Below are 16494 nucleotides of genomic sequence, written 5' to 3'. Positions count from 1 at the left end.
ATTTCTTGCATCGCCTTGACAACCAATTGATTTATGATTTCTTAAGTCACGACTATTGCTTCATCGTGGCTTTTCTCTCCGATGGAGTCATGGTTACTAGTAGTTCTTTCAGTGTTAACCATCACAACATCCTGGCTCAGAATTCCTATAAATGGCGACAATTTGTTCTGGCCAAATACTGTGGATAGTTAGACCACTAGTCAGCGAAGGAGATGACATGCATGCTCTTAAGAGATAGTCGATGAGGGACCTAAAAGGCACTACAAAAGAGGGTTAGAATGACACCGGGGATGGATTCGCTTGAGGTGGTTGAATTGGCTAGAAAGAAAGAGAATTTCTGTGTGCGCATAACTTTTTTTGTAGTAGTGGATAACTTTTTAAGGGAATATAGAGTGCATGTTCTCCGGAATGTGTGCTTCCATTTTCCACGTGTTCCAAGATGCTCGTTGTCGTTCTCCATGTCTTCTGAGAAAAATAGTCTCATTAATAAGGCGATTACGGCGAGTATTGTCGTCTCCTTATCCACACGTCCCCTCTGCATTTTCCACGAACCACATAGGATGTGAGACTAATCAAAGGATGGATGGAGAGATGAGATTGATGTTGAGTGACCCCTAGGATAGACGAAGTCGGTAGTTGAGGTCGAGTCTTGAATGATGTCAGCGACTACGATCGAGTTTGAGATAAGGTCAGCGATTGATGGTGAGTCATGTATAATATTAACGACTGAGGCTGAGTTTGGGATAAGGTTGGTGACTAAGGTCAAGTCATGGATGATGTCGACGACTGAGGTTGAGTCCGGGATGATGTTGATGATTGAGGTCAAGTGGATGATGGTGGCTACTAGAGTCAAGTCGTAATAGTTGACTTATCCTGCTCAAACTCTAATATTTAGGATGAGTATATTAGACAAGTTCGATTAGACTTGAGTCCCTTCTAGATTGAATCTGATATCTTTAAAATCACGTTTGTCTCATTTTAATTTTGATTAACAATTGAGTATTCTACAACATATTTTTGTAAAAGGTAAAATCCGTCATCCTAGCGGCCCGGTCCCCCTCCTCATGACTCACTTCATTGGAAAGGAGTAAATCAGAAAACCAAAGCTATCTATCACATGAGAGGATAATTTCTCGGTCTTTGTTAGGATTCAATCCTTACTCAATTCTATAAATCTGTAATATGATAACTAACTTGGCTATACCTTGGGGGCTATTAACACTTTGAGTATGATTCTTGGTCATAGATATTTGGCCCCCGGGATTATGGTGTAGCGGCAGGGTATCTAGATTGTCATTTAGGTACCTACGATTTGATCACTATCTATGTTGAATTTATAAATTTTTTTTAAAATGGGACACAATAGTATGAATATTTAGGTGGCGTTTGGTTTAGGGGTTTGGGAATGAGGGAATAGATTCATTCCCAAACCTTGTGTTTGGTTGATGGGAATGGAATCAAGATTTTGAAATGAAATCCAAAAACTTGGGTATAGATGAAACCCACCCTCTCCTTTGGGTTTTGATAGAATGAGAATGAGAATTGAGTTTTGGACGAAAATACTCTTAGTATATTTGTTCAATTTTTATTTCATTTCACTCACTCTCTCTCCTTGTTCTCTCTTATCATACTTGCTCTCTCCTCATTCTATATCACACTTTCTCTCTCAACATACTTTCCCTCTCCTCATTCTCTCTCATCACACATTCTCTACCATTTTCTCTCTGTATTCTCTCCCATCACACAAGCTCTCTCCTCATTTTCTCTCTCTTCATTATCTCATTTTTTTCAGCGTACTTTCTCTCTTCTCAATCTCTCTTAGCATACTCTCTCTCCACATGTCCCCAGGGCGTAGCACAGATGGGGAGTGCATGGTTCTGTGGCTGAAAGGTCCAGGGGTCGATCCCCGGGGTGTCACTGCCTGGGGTTAACGTCTCCGCTATGCACTTTCCACCTGTGTACCTGCATTTACCTCCCTCCATATCCGTGGGACCGGCTCTAGGGGGGCCGCTGATGTGGCGGTTCCACATACTCTCTCTCCACATTTTCTATCATCACACTTTTTCTTTTTTTATTCTCTTATATCATACTCTCTCTCCTTATTTTCTCTCATCACACTTTCTCATCATACTTTCTCTCTTCTCAATCTCTCATTTTCCCTCATCACATTTTGTCTCTCTTCATTTTTTTTCTCATCACTCTTTCTTTCTAAGCACACTCTCTCTTTCATCATAGTTTTCTCTTCTCATTTTCTCTCATCACACTTTCTCTCTCTTTATTTTTTCCATCACTTTCTCTCTCATCATACTTTCTCTCTCATCGTATGTTTCTCTCGTATTCAACTTTCTCTTCTATCTAATTTTTTCTTTTATTTTCTTTTAAGCATAAAAAAAAGTAAATTTAAATCCATTACAATTGAAAATATTCAATTAATCAAATATTATTTTTAAAAATAATATCTAAACTCATATCTATTCTTATCCTATAATATTATGATAGTTATTTTCATTCTAATTTCTAAAGACAACCAAACGTCATTTTATAGTTACAAATTCCGTCGCATCAATAATGATGAAAAAAATAGGATGAAAATGACGAAGAGGACGATTATAATGGAAGGAAGCCAAGTCGGACGAAAATATTTTTAAACGAGGCTGTCGCCCGGTGCCACTGTGACAGTACTGTATGTTTGCATTTAATGACAGTTCGGTTTCCAAGATCGTATCGTAGCCTCCAATTAGAAACAGCCAAACATATATTTATAGAAATGCTAAATTCTTCCTGGTCTGTGTTTTTTTAATGTATGATCACCTTACTTTAGAGCCACAAAACCTTTTGTGTTCCTAAATTCTTTTGTGTTCCTAAATTTCTTCAGCAGCATCCCCAAAGAAACCTCCTCTAATTCTACTCAAAACAACGAAGAATTGCAATACGCCAACTTTCTTCTTTGCTTTATTTTACTTCGGGTGTAATGAAGTATCGACTTAGTTCATAGGGAGCATGGGAAGAGCTGTTTTGCGTCCTGTTGAAGTCCAATTCTCGACGACCCACCACCAGGCGCTCGCCCTTTTCTTCGCCGTGGCATGGATGGTGACCGCCATGGCCGTCTTCCTCTCCTTTTGCGCCACCTGCAACCGCAAGGCCTCCGGCAAGACTTCCTCGCAGCCGACATCGACGCTCAGGTGCGAATCCGACGCTAAATCCGCCTCTGCTAGTAAAACAGGGGAGAACAAACCGCCACAAGAGGCGCACGTGGAGACACACAAAGTGGCGGTGGCGGCGGAATCCGAGGACATGGAGGTGACCGTCATCCCGGTCGAGTCCGCGGCGATGCACGGGCCGATTCCGCCGACGGTGCTTCCGACGTCGAAGTCGTCGAAGGGGAAGCTATCGCTGAGCTTCAGCAGGGGGCTGTCGGAAAAGCTGAGGACGAGCCGAAAGGAGCGGAAGGGCGAGGGGGAGGAAATGATATGGAAGAAGACGATCATTCTGGGCGAGAAGTGCAAGGTGGCCAGCGACGAGGAGGAGGAGGAGGTGGTGGTGGTGGACGAGAAAGGGAACCGGCAGCGGTACTACCACCCGAAGACGCCGAGGTCAAGGCACACGTCGCGGCAGAACTCGTTCGCGAACCCCGACGAGGCGTCGTGAAGACGTCGTCGTCGTCGGAACGGTTGAGGTGGGCTGGGGGAGGAAATGTTGCACGCCGACCGCCGGCCGGCTAGCCAGCCGGCGGTCGTTTAGGAAGCTGGATCGTCGACAATCGACGCGGTACGGCGGTAGTTTAGATGATAGTGGCAACTCCAAATGCTGGCTTTGTTACCTTATTTTTACAAATTTGCTGCGTTATGATGTATATAAAATTATTAATATCGAGATGCATTTCTATGTTTTATTTTAATGCAATCATGGAGATAATTGACTCAGTTCCACCGAAATATTTTAATGGTCATTGGGAGTAAATCAAGAAGTGCTGTCATCTAAATCACCAATATTCTTAGATTTGTATTGATCTTTGTTCATTAAAACTCAAATAAATAATAACTAGTTACATCCTAGCACAACCTAAGAATTATTGACAATTTAACAAAAGACCTACTTTAAGTAGTGAAATTTTCTAAAAAATGCATCTAACTTTTACATTTTAAAAGATTCATTTTCCTCTTCTAGCCAACATATTGCATTTAAGGATAATATCATTGTAATGTTACATTTCAAAAATCAACACCATAATAATACTTATTTTCAAAAATTTGCATCACTTTAATACTGTGTAAATCCTAAAATCAACACAAATAGTGTTGATTTTTAAAAATTGACACTATGATATTAATTTTTCATTTTACCTCTCCTCTCCTGTCAATCACTGTGGTGTTGCATTCAATAACAACACTGTAATGTTACATTTTAAAAATCAATATCATAATGATATTGATTTTCAAAAAATAGTATCACTATTATACTACATAAACCCTAAAACTTGCACTACTATAATATTGATTTAAAAAATTAATGATATTTTCAACAAACAACACTGTGTTGCATAAACTTTAAAACTAGTACCACTATAGTGCTCTATTTTGAAAATTAAAATATACTGATTTTTAAAATATTTTATATTATAGTGGTATTATTCTTTGAAATCTAGTACCATAATGGTATTGTCTTTGAATACATTGACGATAGGGACAAATCTAAAAATTAAAATTGAACTGAGCTATTACCCAGGATAACCTTAGCCCTTGTCTGAATTTATCGCTAGTCTCAAACAAACAAAAGAAAAATATAGAACACTAATTTTAAATTTGAACTTTTTCCTCATTTTAATCTCTCTAGACAAATCACAATATTAATTTATATTTAATATCAATTATATACCTTTTATATATATATATATTCATGCATTAAAATCATTTATGGAGATAAAAAAGTAAATGCACTCATCTGTATTAATTGTCAAATAATCCTAATTAGAATGTGTCTACTTCCTAACTTTTTGAAAACTCCAATCTATATAAAAATTAAATATAAATCATTTAATTTTATTATCATAAATCATTTATAATTTACCCTAATCAAATTCATATTTTAATTATCTTTCTAATTTCCCGTTAATGAATTAAAATTATTCTCAATCAATTCATCCAAATTTTTCCGATCGTAATTAATTAATCCTACACGTTTCGTTTCTTCCTTTTAGCTTCCCGTTTCTTTGCTTCTTTTACCTTTCTTCTCCCTCGCGATGTGCCAAATCAAAGGAAACTTTGAAAATTAAGGAAAGAAAAATCACCTATCCACCCTTAAGTATCTTGGGCAGAAAAGATTGGGGAGACTTGTACGAAGAATAGGAGAGGGCAAGAAAGAATATAAAAGTAATAATAATTTTTATTATTTAGTGATATTTATGTTAAGAATATTATAATATATAATGTATAAGAAGTACTTGGTTAATTGACCAATTAATAAATAACAAAATTATTCTAATAATTATAATAAAATTATTTTAATAATCCTAATCCTAATTTAATTTGATTTGGTGATTCTCTTTTAACACTTCTGACAAATTTAGCAGGAGATTTTAACGTTAAGTTTGCTTGCTAGCTTATTGAAATGTTGTCTGGATAATAACTTAATAAAGATATCAACAATTTGATTTTTTGCAGAAATATAAGAGATGAATAACTATTGAGTTTAGTTGTCACACATTCACAACAGAATGAAAATCAATTTCCACATGTTTGGTGCGAATATGAAAGATTGGATTAGTTATAAGATATGTTGCTCCAATATTGTCGCATCAAATTTTTGGTGCAATGTTTGATGCAAGATGAAGTTCAAAAAGAACTAATTGAAACTAAATAATTTTAGACGTTGTATTGGTTATAACTTTATATTCAACCTCAGTGCTTGAACGAGATACCGTAGGTTGCTTTTTCAAATTCCATGAGATAATATTTCATCCAAGAAATATTGCATATCCACTTGTAAATCGTTTGTCTTCAGGAGAGCTTGCCCAACTCATATTGCTTTATGTATGTAAATCTCGAGATGATTGACGATATAAAAGAAGACCATGTAAAACAGTACCTTTGAGATAACGAAGTATTAATTTTTTACATTATCCTAATTTTGCTCAGTTAGAGCATGCATAAATTGACAAACACGATTTACTATAAAGGTAATGTCAGGTCGTGTGATAGTAACATATTGTAAGACTCCAACAATGCTTCGATAAATCTGTGGATCAGTTAAAGTAGAAAACGATGAAGTTGTAGAGTTGTTTATAGAAATTGGTGTATAAACTAGACATGCGTCATCCCTTTTGGCTCTTTGGAGAAATCCAGTAATGTATTTGCACTGAAAGAGAAGACAACCTTCCTCATGTGAATAAGTTGAATACAAGAAAAAAACGAGCATTATCAAAATCTCGAGTAGGAAATTCTTGATTTAGAAGACTTAATAAAATTGTGATACCCTTGTGATCATTGTTGGTTATTACAATGTCATCCATATAAATAAGAAAAAAATATCATAAATCCATTATTATTTTTGTGGAATAGAGATGAGTCAGTCTTTGATCTAGAAAATTCTTGAGCTTGTAACCAATTAGATAATCGATAAAACCATACACGAGGGGCTTGTCGAAGACCATATAAAGATTTCATGAGTTGACAAACATGAGATGGAAATTGTAGATGAATTAACCTAGGTGGTTGCTCCATAAATACAATTTCCTCAAGATGACAATGAAGAAATGCATTTAAAATGTCTAATACATGGCAATTAGAACTAACAATTAACGATAATAAAAGTTTAATAGATATAATTTTGATGACTGGGTTAAAAGTGTCATTGAAGTCAATATCTAGTTGTTGACTAAATCCTTTGGCTACAAGTCGAGCTTTATGTCGTTCAGGAGAGCCATCAGCTCGATGCTTAAGAAGGAATACCCATTTGGAGCCCACAATATTCATAGAGGAAGTGCGTAGAACTAGGCTTCATGTTCCATTATAAAGAAGTGTATCAAATTTTATAGCCATTGGACTACGCCAATTTGGATCTTTATTTGCTTGTGAAAAACAAGTTGGTTCGACAAATTTTGAAGAGACCACTAGAGCTCGTGGAAGAGGATGTCGAGTTGTCATTGGTGGATAACGTACATAGATGTCACTTAAGGGAAGCATGCGACGAGGAATATTATCAACTGAATTACTTGTTGACGATGATGAGAAAGTAGATTGACATAGTGATTTAGATGACGAACTTGTGTTATCTGAGAATCTAGAACGAGAGAGCATATTATCTTCGACTAGTGAGGATTCCAACATTGGAGTAGCAACTTGAGGTAATTCGGATGGTATAGGGGAGTTATCAAAGAACTCTGAAATAGGATCTAGGATGTCATCACTTCAGACAATATTAGGTGGAATCAAGAAGGTGTCACCGGTATCTGAAAGAGAGATCGAATAAACTGCTAGAAATGAGAATAGAGACTCATAAAAAATAATATGCCGTGGAATATAAATGTGTGCAGTTGGTATATGTTGTTGGGATATGCCTGATGCAATGTGTGCTAAAACATGTTTCGTAAACATGCGCAGCGGAAAATGAAACGATAATAATTTCTAAATTATTACATCACACATACCACACGCATATAAGGATACAACATGCCAAATATGATCACATAATTAAATTTTTATGGAAAGTAAATTTACACTAGGTGTACCTTACGGATGACCTGTAATAAGAAGGACATCAACCGTAGTGACGTTGTCGAACCTCGCCTCTATTTATATTCACGCCGAGCTCCTCAAGACAACTTCTTGAGTACAAGTCTCTCCTTCGAAAGTTACTAACCATGAGTGAGGAAGAGAGATAAAGAGGAAGAGGAAGTGAAGCACATAAAGAAGAGATTTCTTCCTTGTGGTGGTCACGACAACAAGGGGAAGGGCTTCCCCTTGTTGGTGGTGGCAAAGAGATTGGGGAGAGGGAGAGGAAAGAGAAATTGGGTTAAGGTTTTCCAAAAATCTTACAAGCCAATTAATGATCTCATGTGTATAACCTTCTCTCAACCATATCAATATATAGCCCTCATTAATGAGTTGGATTAGAAAACCCAAATCCAACCCATTATCCCTTAACAAAAAATTAGTCCATTAACCCCTTGGTTTGGTTCACAACTAAACCAAGTTGGTTCATGACTAATTCATGATTAAACCAAATATAGTTCAACTCTTCCATAAGAGATGTGGTCCACCCGTGCTTCCATTGCGACAAATATTTCCATATTTATCTTATGTATGATCCAACCAAACATTTATCTCTTGATAAAAAATCTTATTCTTTAACTTGTTTTACATCTTTTAAAGACTCGTTAATGTGTGTGACCCAATAGATTCCCGATTTATCTTGGCCGTCCATAATTAACTACTTAATTATAGAACAATCATGAGTGGCACCTATTAGTATATCATGATCCCCAATTAGCCGAAAACTCATAGCTGATCTTAGAATTAATTCTAAATCCTTCAGTAGCTACAGTGAATCGTGCCTCGTTCCTTTCACTCATCTTATACCCACTTAGTCCAGGACATGGTCTATGAGTCTTGTTTCCACTAGGTTGACTACATCACATCTAGCCTGAGTAATACTTCCTCATTCTGTGGATTCAAATTACTCGTACATGTGTACAAGAGTCTCGCACTTTTAACATGTGATGCTTTGGCCAAAGACTTTAAGTAATAATCCTAACAAGTGACTATAGGGTATATGTCTCCTTGCAAGGAGCGATAAATCCTCTATGGGCTATCCAAACACCTTCGGGTACTTTAACTTATACCCAATCATCTCAGGTCCACACCTCGATGAGATACTTGCTTAAGATGTCAAAGTATAAGTCTCCATGACCAAGATGATTTGTATACCTCAAGTCGAAAGAAACTTGCACTCGTGCTGTAATAAGAACTTCACAGACATATCTATATATATGTAGAGAATTATATGAAGTCTTACAGCGAGTCACCCAAATGAACTAGTTACCATAACCAGCATCCACGTTTAACTTTCAACATCCTAATGTCTCTAGCCAGTGGAAAAATAGCCACTTGGCAGAACCAAGGAGTATAACCTGTTCTAGTCTTACAAAATTGATGGTGTCCGAATACATCAATTCGACGACTAGGAAAATTTAATATATTCATAATTGCACATGTAGAGATAATCACTAGTTGTGATCTAATTATAAATTTTCTCATGCTATGAATTTTATTATAGACATTCAGTAAATGAGTTTAACACAATGAAACATATAATATGCACTCAAATAGTGAATTTATACTTATCAAATAAATAGAAAAAATCATAAGGCAATTGCCTTAGGACATCCCTCAAATTCTAACACTTCCACTTGACCTAAAGTCAATCGCCACTGTATCCTAAACCATAAACACAGATGTTACTCTCAAACTTGCTTTGTGATAGAGCATTTGTCAAAGGATCCGTTAGATTCCTTTTAGTAGGAATTTTCTCGAGTTGTATTTCTTTCCTACTAACGATCTCCCTGATCAGATGATAACAGGGAAGCACGTGTTTTGATCGATGATGAGACCTTGGTTCCTTTACTTGTTCAATGGCTCTAGTGTTGTCGCAGTAAACAGGTAATGCTTCAACAATGGATGGAACCACTCAAAGTTCAGTAACAAACTTCTTGATCCAAACCACTTTCTTTGTTGCTTCCAAAGCTGCAATGTATTTTGCCTTATAGATAGAATCTGTAACAATGTATTGCTTGGAACTTTTCCAACTAACTACACCTCCATTTAATATGAATATGAATCCAGACTAGGGCTTGGAGTCATCCTTGTACGTTTGAAAACTAGCATATGTATATCCGTGAATGGTCATATCACCATCTCCATAAACTAAGAGCATATCCTTAGTTCTTCTTAAGTACTTAAGAATCATCTTGACAGTCACCCAATGATCCATTCTTAGATCAGACTGGTATCTGCTCGTAACACTCAGAGCATATGATACATCGGGTCTTGTATATAACATAGCATACATGATAGATCATATTGCGGATGCATAAAGTATCTTATCCATGTAAATCCTCTCATCTTCTGTGCGTGAACACATAGACTTCGAAAGTTAAATTTCATACCTCATAGGTATAAAACCTTTCTTGAATTCAGACATACTAAACTGTTTTGGAACTTTGTCTATATGTGTCGACTATGAAAGACCAAGCAAATTTTTGGATCTATCTCTATAGATTTTTATCCCGAGGATGTAAGTTGCTTCTCCTATGTCTTTCATGGAGAATGTATTGGACAACCAAACTTTAACTGACTGTAGAACTGACACATCGTTTCCTATAAGCAATATGTCATCAACATATAATATTAGGAATACGACTATACTTCCACTAACCTTTTGATACACACAAGGTTCGTCTGGATTTTGTGAGAAATCAAACTGTTTGATCGCCTCATCAAAATGGATATTCCAACTCCTGGATGTTTGCTTTAGTCCATAAATGGATTGTTGATGCTTGCATACTTTATTCTTATTGATAGATGTGAAGCCTTCGAGCTCTGTCATATACATATCCTTGAGCAGATTTTCATTAAGGAAAGCTATTTTTATATCCATCTGTCATATCTCATAATCATGATGAGCTGATATGGCCAAGAGTATCCGAATGAATTTAAGCATGACCACAGGTGAGAAAATTTCGTCATAGTCAATGTCTTACCTTTAACGATAGTCTTTCGCCACCAACCTTACCTTATAGATAATAATATTATCATCCATGTTGGTTTTCTTCTTGAAAACCCATTTTCACCCTATAGGTGTAATGCCTTCAGGTGGGTCTAGCAAGTTCTAAACTTGGTTTTCGTACATGGAATTCATTTCTGACTTCATGGTTGTAAGTCACTTGTCATTTTCTAAACTATTCAGAGCCTCTTTATAATCAGTAGGTTCTTTATCTTCAATGAGCAACACATCATTCGATTCTCTTACAAGAGATCCATATCTCTCAAGAATATTACGTGTCCTTACCTAATCTATGAGGAGGTTGTGTCATAATCGGTTGTGGTTCTTGACTAGGCATCTCATTAATGTTTATTAGAGTCTCTTGAACTTCATCAAGTTCAACAATACTCCCACTGGCTTTTTGTAAGAGAAATTGTTTCTCTAGGAAGGTACAATGCCTTGAAACAAACACTTTTTATTCCAAGGGGTGATAGAATTGGTAACCCTTAGTTTTCTTAAGGTATCCAATAAATAAACACTTATCAGACTTGGCGTCCAACTTGTCTGATATAGTCCTCTTCACATAAGAAGGGCATCCCCATATTTTCAAATAAGATATGAGGTGTCACGCCCTAGGTAGTCCCTGTCAGAAGAAATTTCGACAGCATCTCCCCTGTACGGACACTACTACAAAATGAGCCTAAGGTATCACTTTGGGAGCAACACTTTAGTAAATTGTTGTCATATATCAAGTTTTGGAAAAAACACGCAACACTTTCAAATAAGTGTTGCATTATAACTAAAATGCAACACATTTTTTAGAAGTGTTGCAGTTAATATTAGAAAAGGTAACACTTTTGTAAAAGTGTTGTAATAGTGTAGGAATATGTGACACTTTTTAAATGTGTTGCGGTAGTAGTAATATTTGTTGCAATCGGAAGAAATGACATGTTTATTTTTCGTAAATTGCCCACAACACTTTTGCCAACACTATATAATAATTAAATAATAAGTGTTATTAAAGAAATAAACCTATAGAATTTTTTAGAAATTTTTAGAGATTTAAATAAAGTTCATAAGATATGTTTCAATTACAAGGAGAGAAATCTTGTTTCGATAATAATTATGTAAGATACAGTGCTCAAATAATAATTAAATAATAAAATTATTTGAGAAATAATGAACTTTTAAGAATTTTTAGAAATTTTCTAAGATTTAAACAAAGCTCATATATGATGTAGATTAAGAAGATTAATTATTGGGATATGGAAAAGTCTAATTAAACTATCATATTTAAACATGGAAATGATTAATTTCCCTTGCCCTAACCCGACGCCGCTCCTCCCCTCTCCTCTTCGCACGGCCGCCGACCTCTATCTCCCCACCCGATCGTCGCCGGTGAAGTCCTCAGCCGGCAATGTTCTTGTGACCTCGGAGCTGTAGCACCGTCTCCTCCCACGCGATGCCAACTGACGAGCTCTCCCAATGTCTTCATCGCCGACCCTCTTCCTCTGTGGTCTCCGCCGTCGCCGAGTACAGTCGTCGCCCAGTGCAGCCTTCGCCGGAAGGAAGGAGCAACACCAGCCTCCGCGTGCCTCTACCCTAGTGCGATCGCCACCTTCTCATCGCCGCCCCGATCTCCTCTTCCCTCCCAAGCCGCGCACCACCGCCTGACGCCGCCACCCTCTCCGACCACCGTCCAGTGTCGAGCCCTTCCTCTCCGCTTGCTGCCGTCATGAAGCTCCCGGCCAAGATCCCCCAACTGCCCTATAATGGCAGAACAGCATGGTTCCGACCACAAGAAGGTAGGTGGTAACGTTTAAGGGTGTTTCTTTACTTGTCCGATCACTGGCATATTGTAACCAGAGCTATGTGTTCTGGATAGCAGATCAATAATCGCGATGAATTCCCATTCTGTATTGGGTCCTGTCCACTCTTTGCTGGCCAACGATTCCCTATGATGGTGAGGGCAGCTGGGCAGAACGAAGCTTTGTGCCTTGGCGTGGATGTAACGAACAGAGGTTGTTTCTCATCTCTATATGACATTGGTTATTTGATTATGAATGTGGTTAGGTTGTGCTTAGTATTTGATTCAGGGAATTCTTATTTCTCGGATGTATGGATATGGATACATTACTGATTTGAGGTGATTGTTTGGATAGCAGTGGCTATGTTGATGAATTCGGTATGTTTTCATCATGAAAGAATGCTATGATTTAGTTGCTTGAAGGTAGCTTTAACTAATGTCCTCTTGGAATTGTCATCACCTGCTACTTTTCAATCCATCTATGAACTAAATTTTATCCTTCAACAATATGAGTATCTCTAAAATTTTGAACTATCCCTTTCTTTTATCCACCTGTTATGTATAAGACTTATTTTTATTTTTTTTCACTGGTTGAACTCTTAATGGTTGGAAGTGGTTGAATGTTTGCCATGTAAGTTTAAATTAACTTATTTTTATTTATGTATGAATTACATGGGCAATAAAATTATTTGAAAAGACACTTTGAACTTTGCATGTTCACTTGGAAGTGGTTGTGAATGTTTGCCATGTAAGTTTAAATTAACTAAATCCCCGGTCCTTATTTCCATTAATCATAGAAAAGCATTTCATTTTGACTATGGAACTTACCCACTTGCTACAATTTGATGCTTGAGGTTTAGTTCTTCCTGATGTGGTTTTGTTGATAGCTATTTATTATTGCTATTGACTTTGCAAGTTTGATGCTCAATTATATAATTGACTTTGCAAGTTTGATGTTCAATTATATAATTTTTTGCTCTGAATTATGCTAAGTTTATCATCCAATTGCAAATTTGTAGCATGAGAGATTACTTGGATTAGTAACATGTGAGTTTTTCATTGTGTTTGTATATGTTTTACCTCTTGCTCTTCGCTAACACCCATTTCACTACTATTTCCTTTTTTTTCCAGAATTTCTAAGACCAATGTGCTTTTGCATGCATTTTTCTCATTTAATAGTACTTAGTTTATCATTCTTTATATGGTTGGTTCCTAGTTGTGCTATGAGGTTTGGTACTTCTTTGCAGTTGCTTATTTTGATATGCTATCATTTTTAACTCTCATTGCAGTGTGTATCGCCAAATTTGAGTATTCTCATACTAAATTTAGTAGATGTTATTTTCCAGCTGAAGGATGGTGGTTGGATAAAGTGTATTTAGATATATTGTCAGTTGAGTACAAAGGTTATTACTTTTGCTACATGATCAAATCTCTATTCTTACTTTTATTGTCCATATTGTGATGCTTTTCTTGTAGGCAGCAAGCATTTTGGATAACTAAGCAGCTGTTATAGTTGGGAATGAGAATGAGTGTTACATTTTGGATACCTATGTGATTTTTTTAAGGCAAGCAAAGAGTTTGTATAGTTGGCTTTTTGTAAATGTATGGTTACCTTTTTGGGGAGATTCATGAAGGTATTAATTGGTGACTTTTGTATAGTGCTTTAGTTGGTGATATATTGTAGATGTCAATTGTTGGATTTTTATAAAATTCTTAAGCAGAATATAATGTGGTACAATTTTTGCAATATAATGATTATATTTTGAATAATCTATTTTTATACAAATGTGTTTGATTGGATAATAAAATTACATTATCAATAATATATTGGTGAAAAAATAAGTATTACTATTAATGGGTAAAAGTGTTAGGTGAAAATTTTAATAAAAAGTGATGCATTTAATGGAAAATGTTTTGCATTATTGGGTTAAAAAAATTGTAAAAAAGTGTTGCTATTAATAGTTAAAAGTGTTGCAATTTTTTAAGAGTAACAAAAGAATAAGTGTTGCTGGTGAAAGAAAAAAAGTGTTGCATATAAAGAAGCGTTGTCTTTGCTATATATCGTGACAGTTCAAAAAAGTATTGCATAAAATGGCAAAAGCGTTGTGTTATATCTAACATGACAGGACCTGATAAGATAGAATGAAAAACGTTACCTTAGATATAATGCAACATTTATATGGCTAAAAACAACACTTTAGGGGTGATGTCTTAGCCTCAATTTGTAGTAGTGGGATGACAATCAGAGACTTATATACATAGCCCTCAGAGCTCACACTCATCAGCCAACACGACTGGTATATATATCAAACAAAAATAAAATCATCCACGCAGTTATAATAAAACAGCCTCCGGCTGTCAACACAAAACAAAAGAAAACAAAAATATCATCTAAACTTACCTCTTCTGCCCATCCGGCAAGACGTAGCAAAACAAACCAAATATAATCCACCAAGCAAACAAAACCCAACTAGTACATTACTCAAAGATAAGCCACACAAAATCCAGAGTACCAAAACCAGAACAAGTCTGAAGCATAACTCTAAACAAATAAACAGAAACCAAAAGACCAAAGCAAAAATCCTTGTGGCAAGGGGACTAGCAGCTGGAACCTCCTGACAGCTTCAACCTGAAATAAGAATAATCAACGGGGTGAGTTCAAGAACTCAGAGGATACCAGATAGACATGCATAATAAGAGATGACTAGCAGTAATCATCATGTGGTATAGTTTTCTGAACAAAAGTAGGAAATGCAAACTGAAAAGGTTGAAGAAAATTGTACTCACCAGGACTTTCTATCAGAATATAAGGGTTTTCAGACCAGATACAAGATGTCACTTGTATGCATGTCAAACATATGCAACCCAAACAAATGCAACATCCAAAATGCAACAATCACAGACAATAAATGCAATCTATGCATATGGTGCAAAGGTGACATGTGTCTCCCCTGACGCCAGTCAGCCATCTCACATGCGATGGTGAGACTGAGTGGGTAAGGTTATGACAACTGTGCACTCTTCCATCACTGCTATTGAGTGACCGAGTGGATAGGATGCTGTCGGAGTACACCTATCCTCCTACCCCAAACATAGTGGGGGAGCCTAAGCTCTCATCTCCCTGTATCATAGGGGAGGGATCCCTGCCTGCTACACGCTGCAGTCATCACTACCCAGGAGCGGACCAGCGGAGCCGTGATAGAGCAAACTACACACACCCTGCCTGATGTACCACTAATTCATGAGTGGTTGTGTGTGCAGATCATGTAATTGGTGGTGCGCTCAACAATAATGGAGACGACCATCGCCAACATGCAATCATGCATGATGGTGCATGACACTAAACATGTGAATATAAACAGTATACACCTCCATATAAAAGGTACAACAAGAAAATAAAACATATGATGGTCTAGGTATCAAAAACCTAAGTACACAATTCAGCTATGACGAACAACAAGACTACTACACAGTAGGCAATGTAAATCACTATTTCTATGAACAGGGATACATATAGCGGTAATCAAAGAAAATATAAGTAGGAATGTATATAGATAGGAATATATGCAGACAACAGGAAACAGATAATGACATATCAAAGCAGATGCAAACATAATCATTACCACTAGAAATAAACTATTATGCATATTTAAAATGACTATATTAAAAGATAAGTCAGAAGTACCCACCTCAAATAGAAGATCCAATCAAGCTAAATCCGACGTCGAGATGCTGGTCTCGAATCAGAGTCCTCTATTAATCCACAGCCAGGGAGGGTGCTGCCGGAAGGAGTAGCTGCTGCTAGAAACCTACCGGTATTAGTTGTTGCCCACAAGTTTGCTTGTCGAAAGATGTTGCTGCCAAAGATTTTGCAGCCGACACCACCCAGAACCCCCCTCAAATCTGGTCGACCATAGCTAATCACCAGT

Source organism: Zingiber officinale, chromosome 10B (genome assembly GCF_018446385.1).
Source record: "Zingiber officinale cultivar Zhangliang chromosome 10B, Zo_v1.1, whole genome shotgun sequence".
Lineage (NCBI taxonomy): Eukaryota > Viridiplantae > Streptophyta > Magnoliopsida > Zingiberales > Zingiberaceae > Zingiber > Zingiber officinale.
This window is presented reverse-complemented; position numbering follows the sequence as displayed.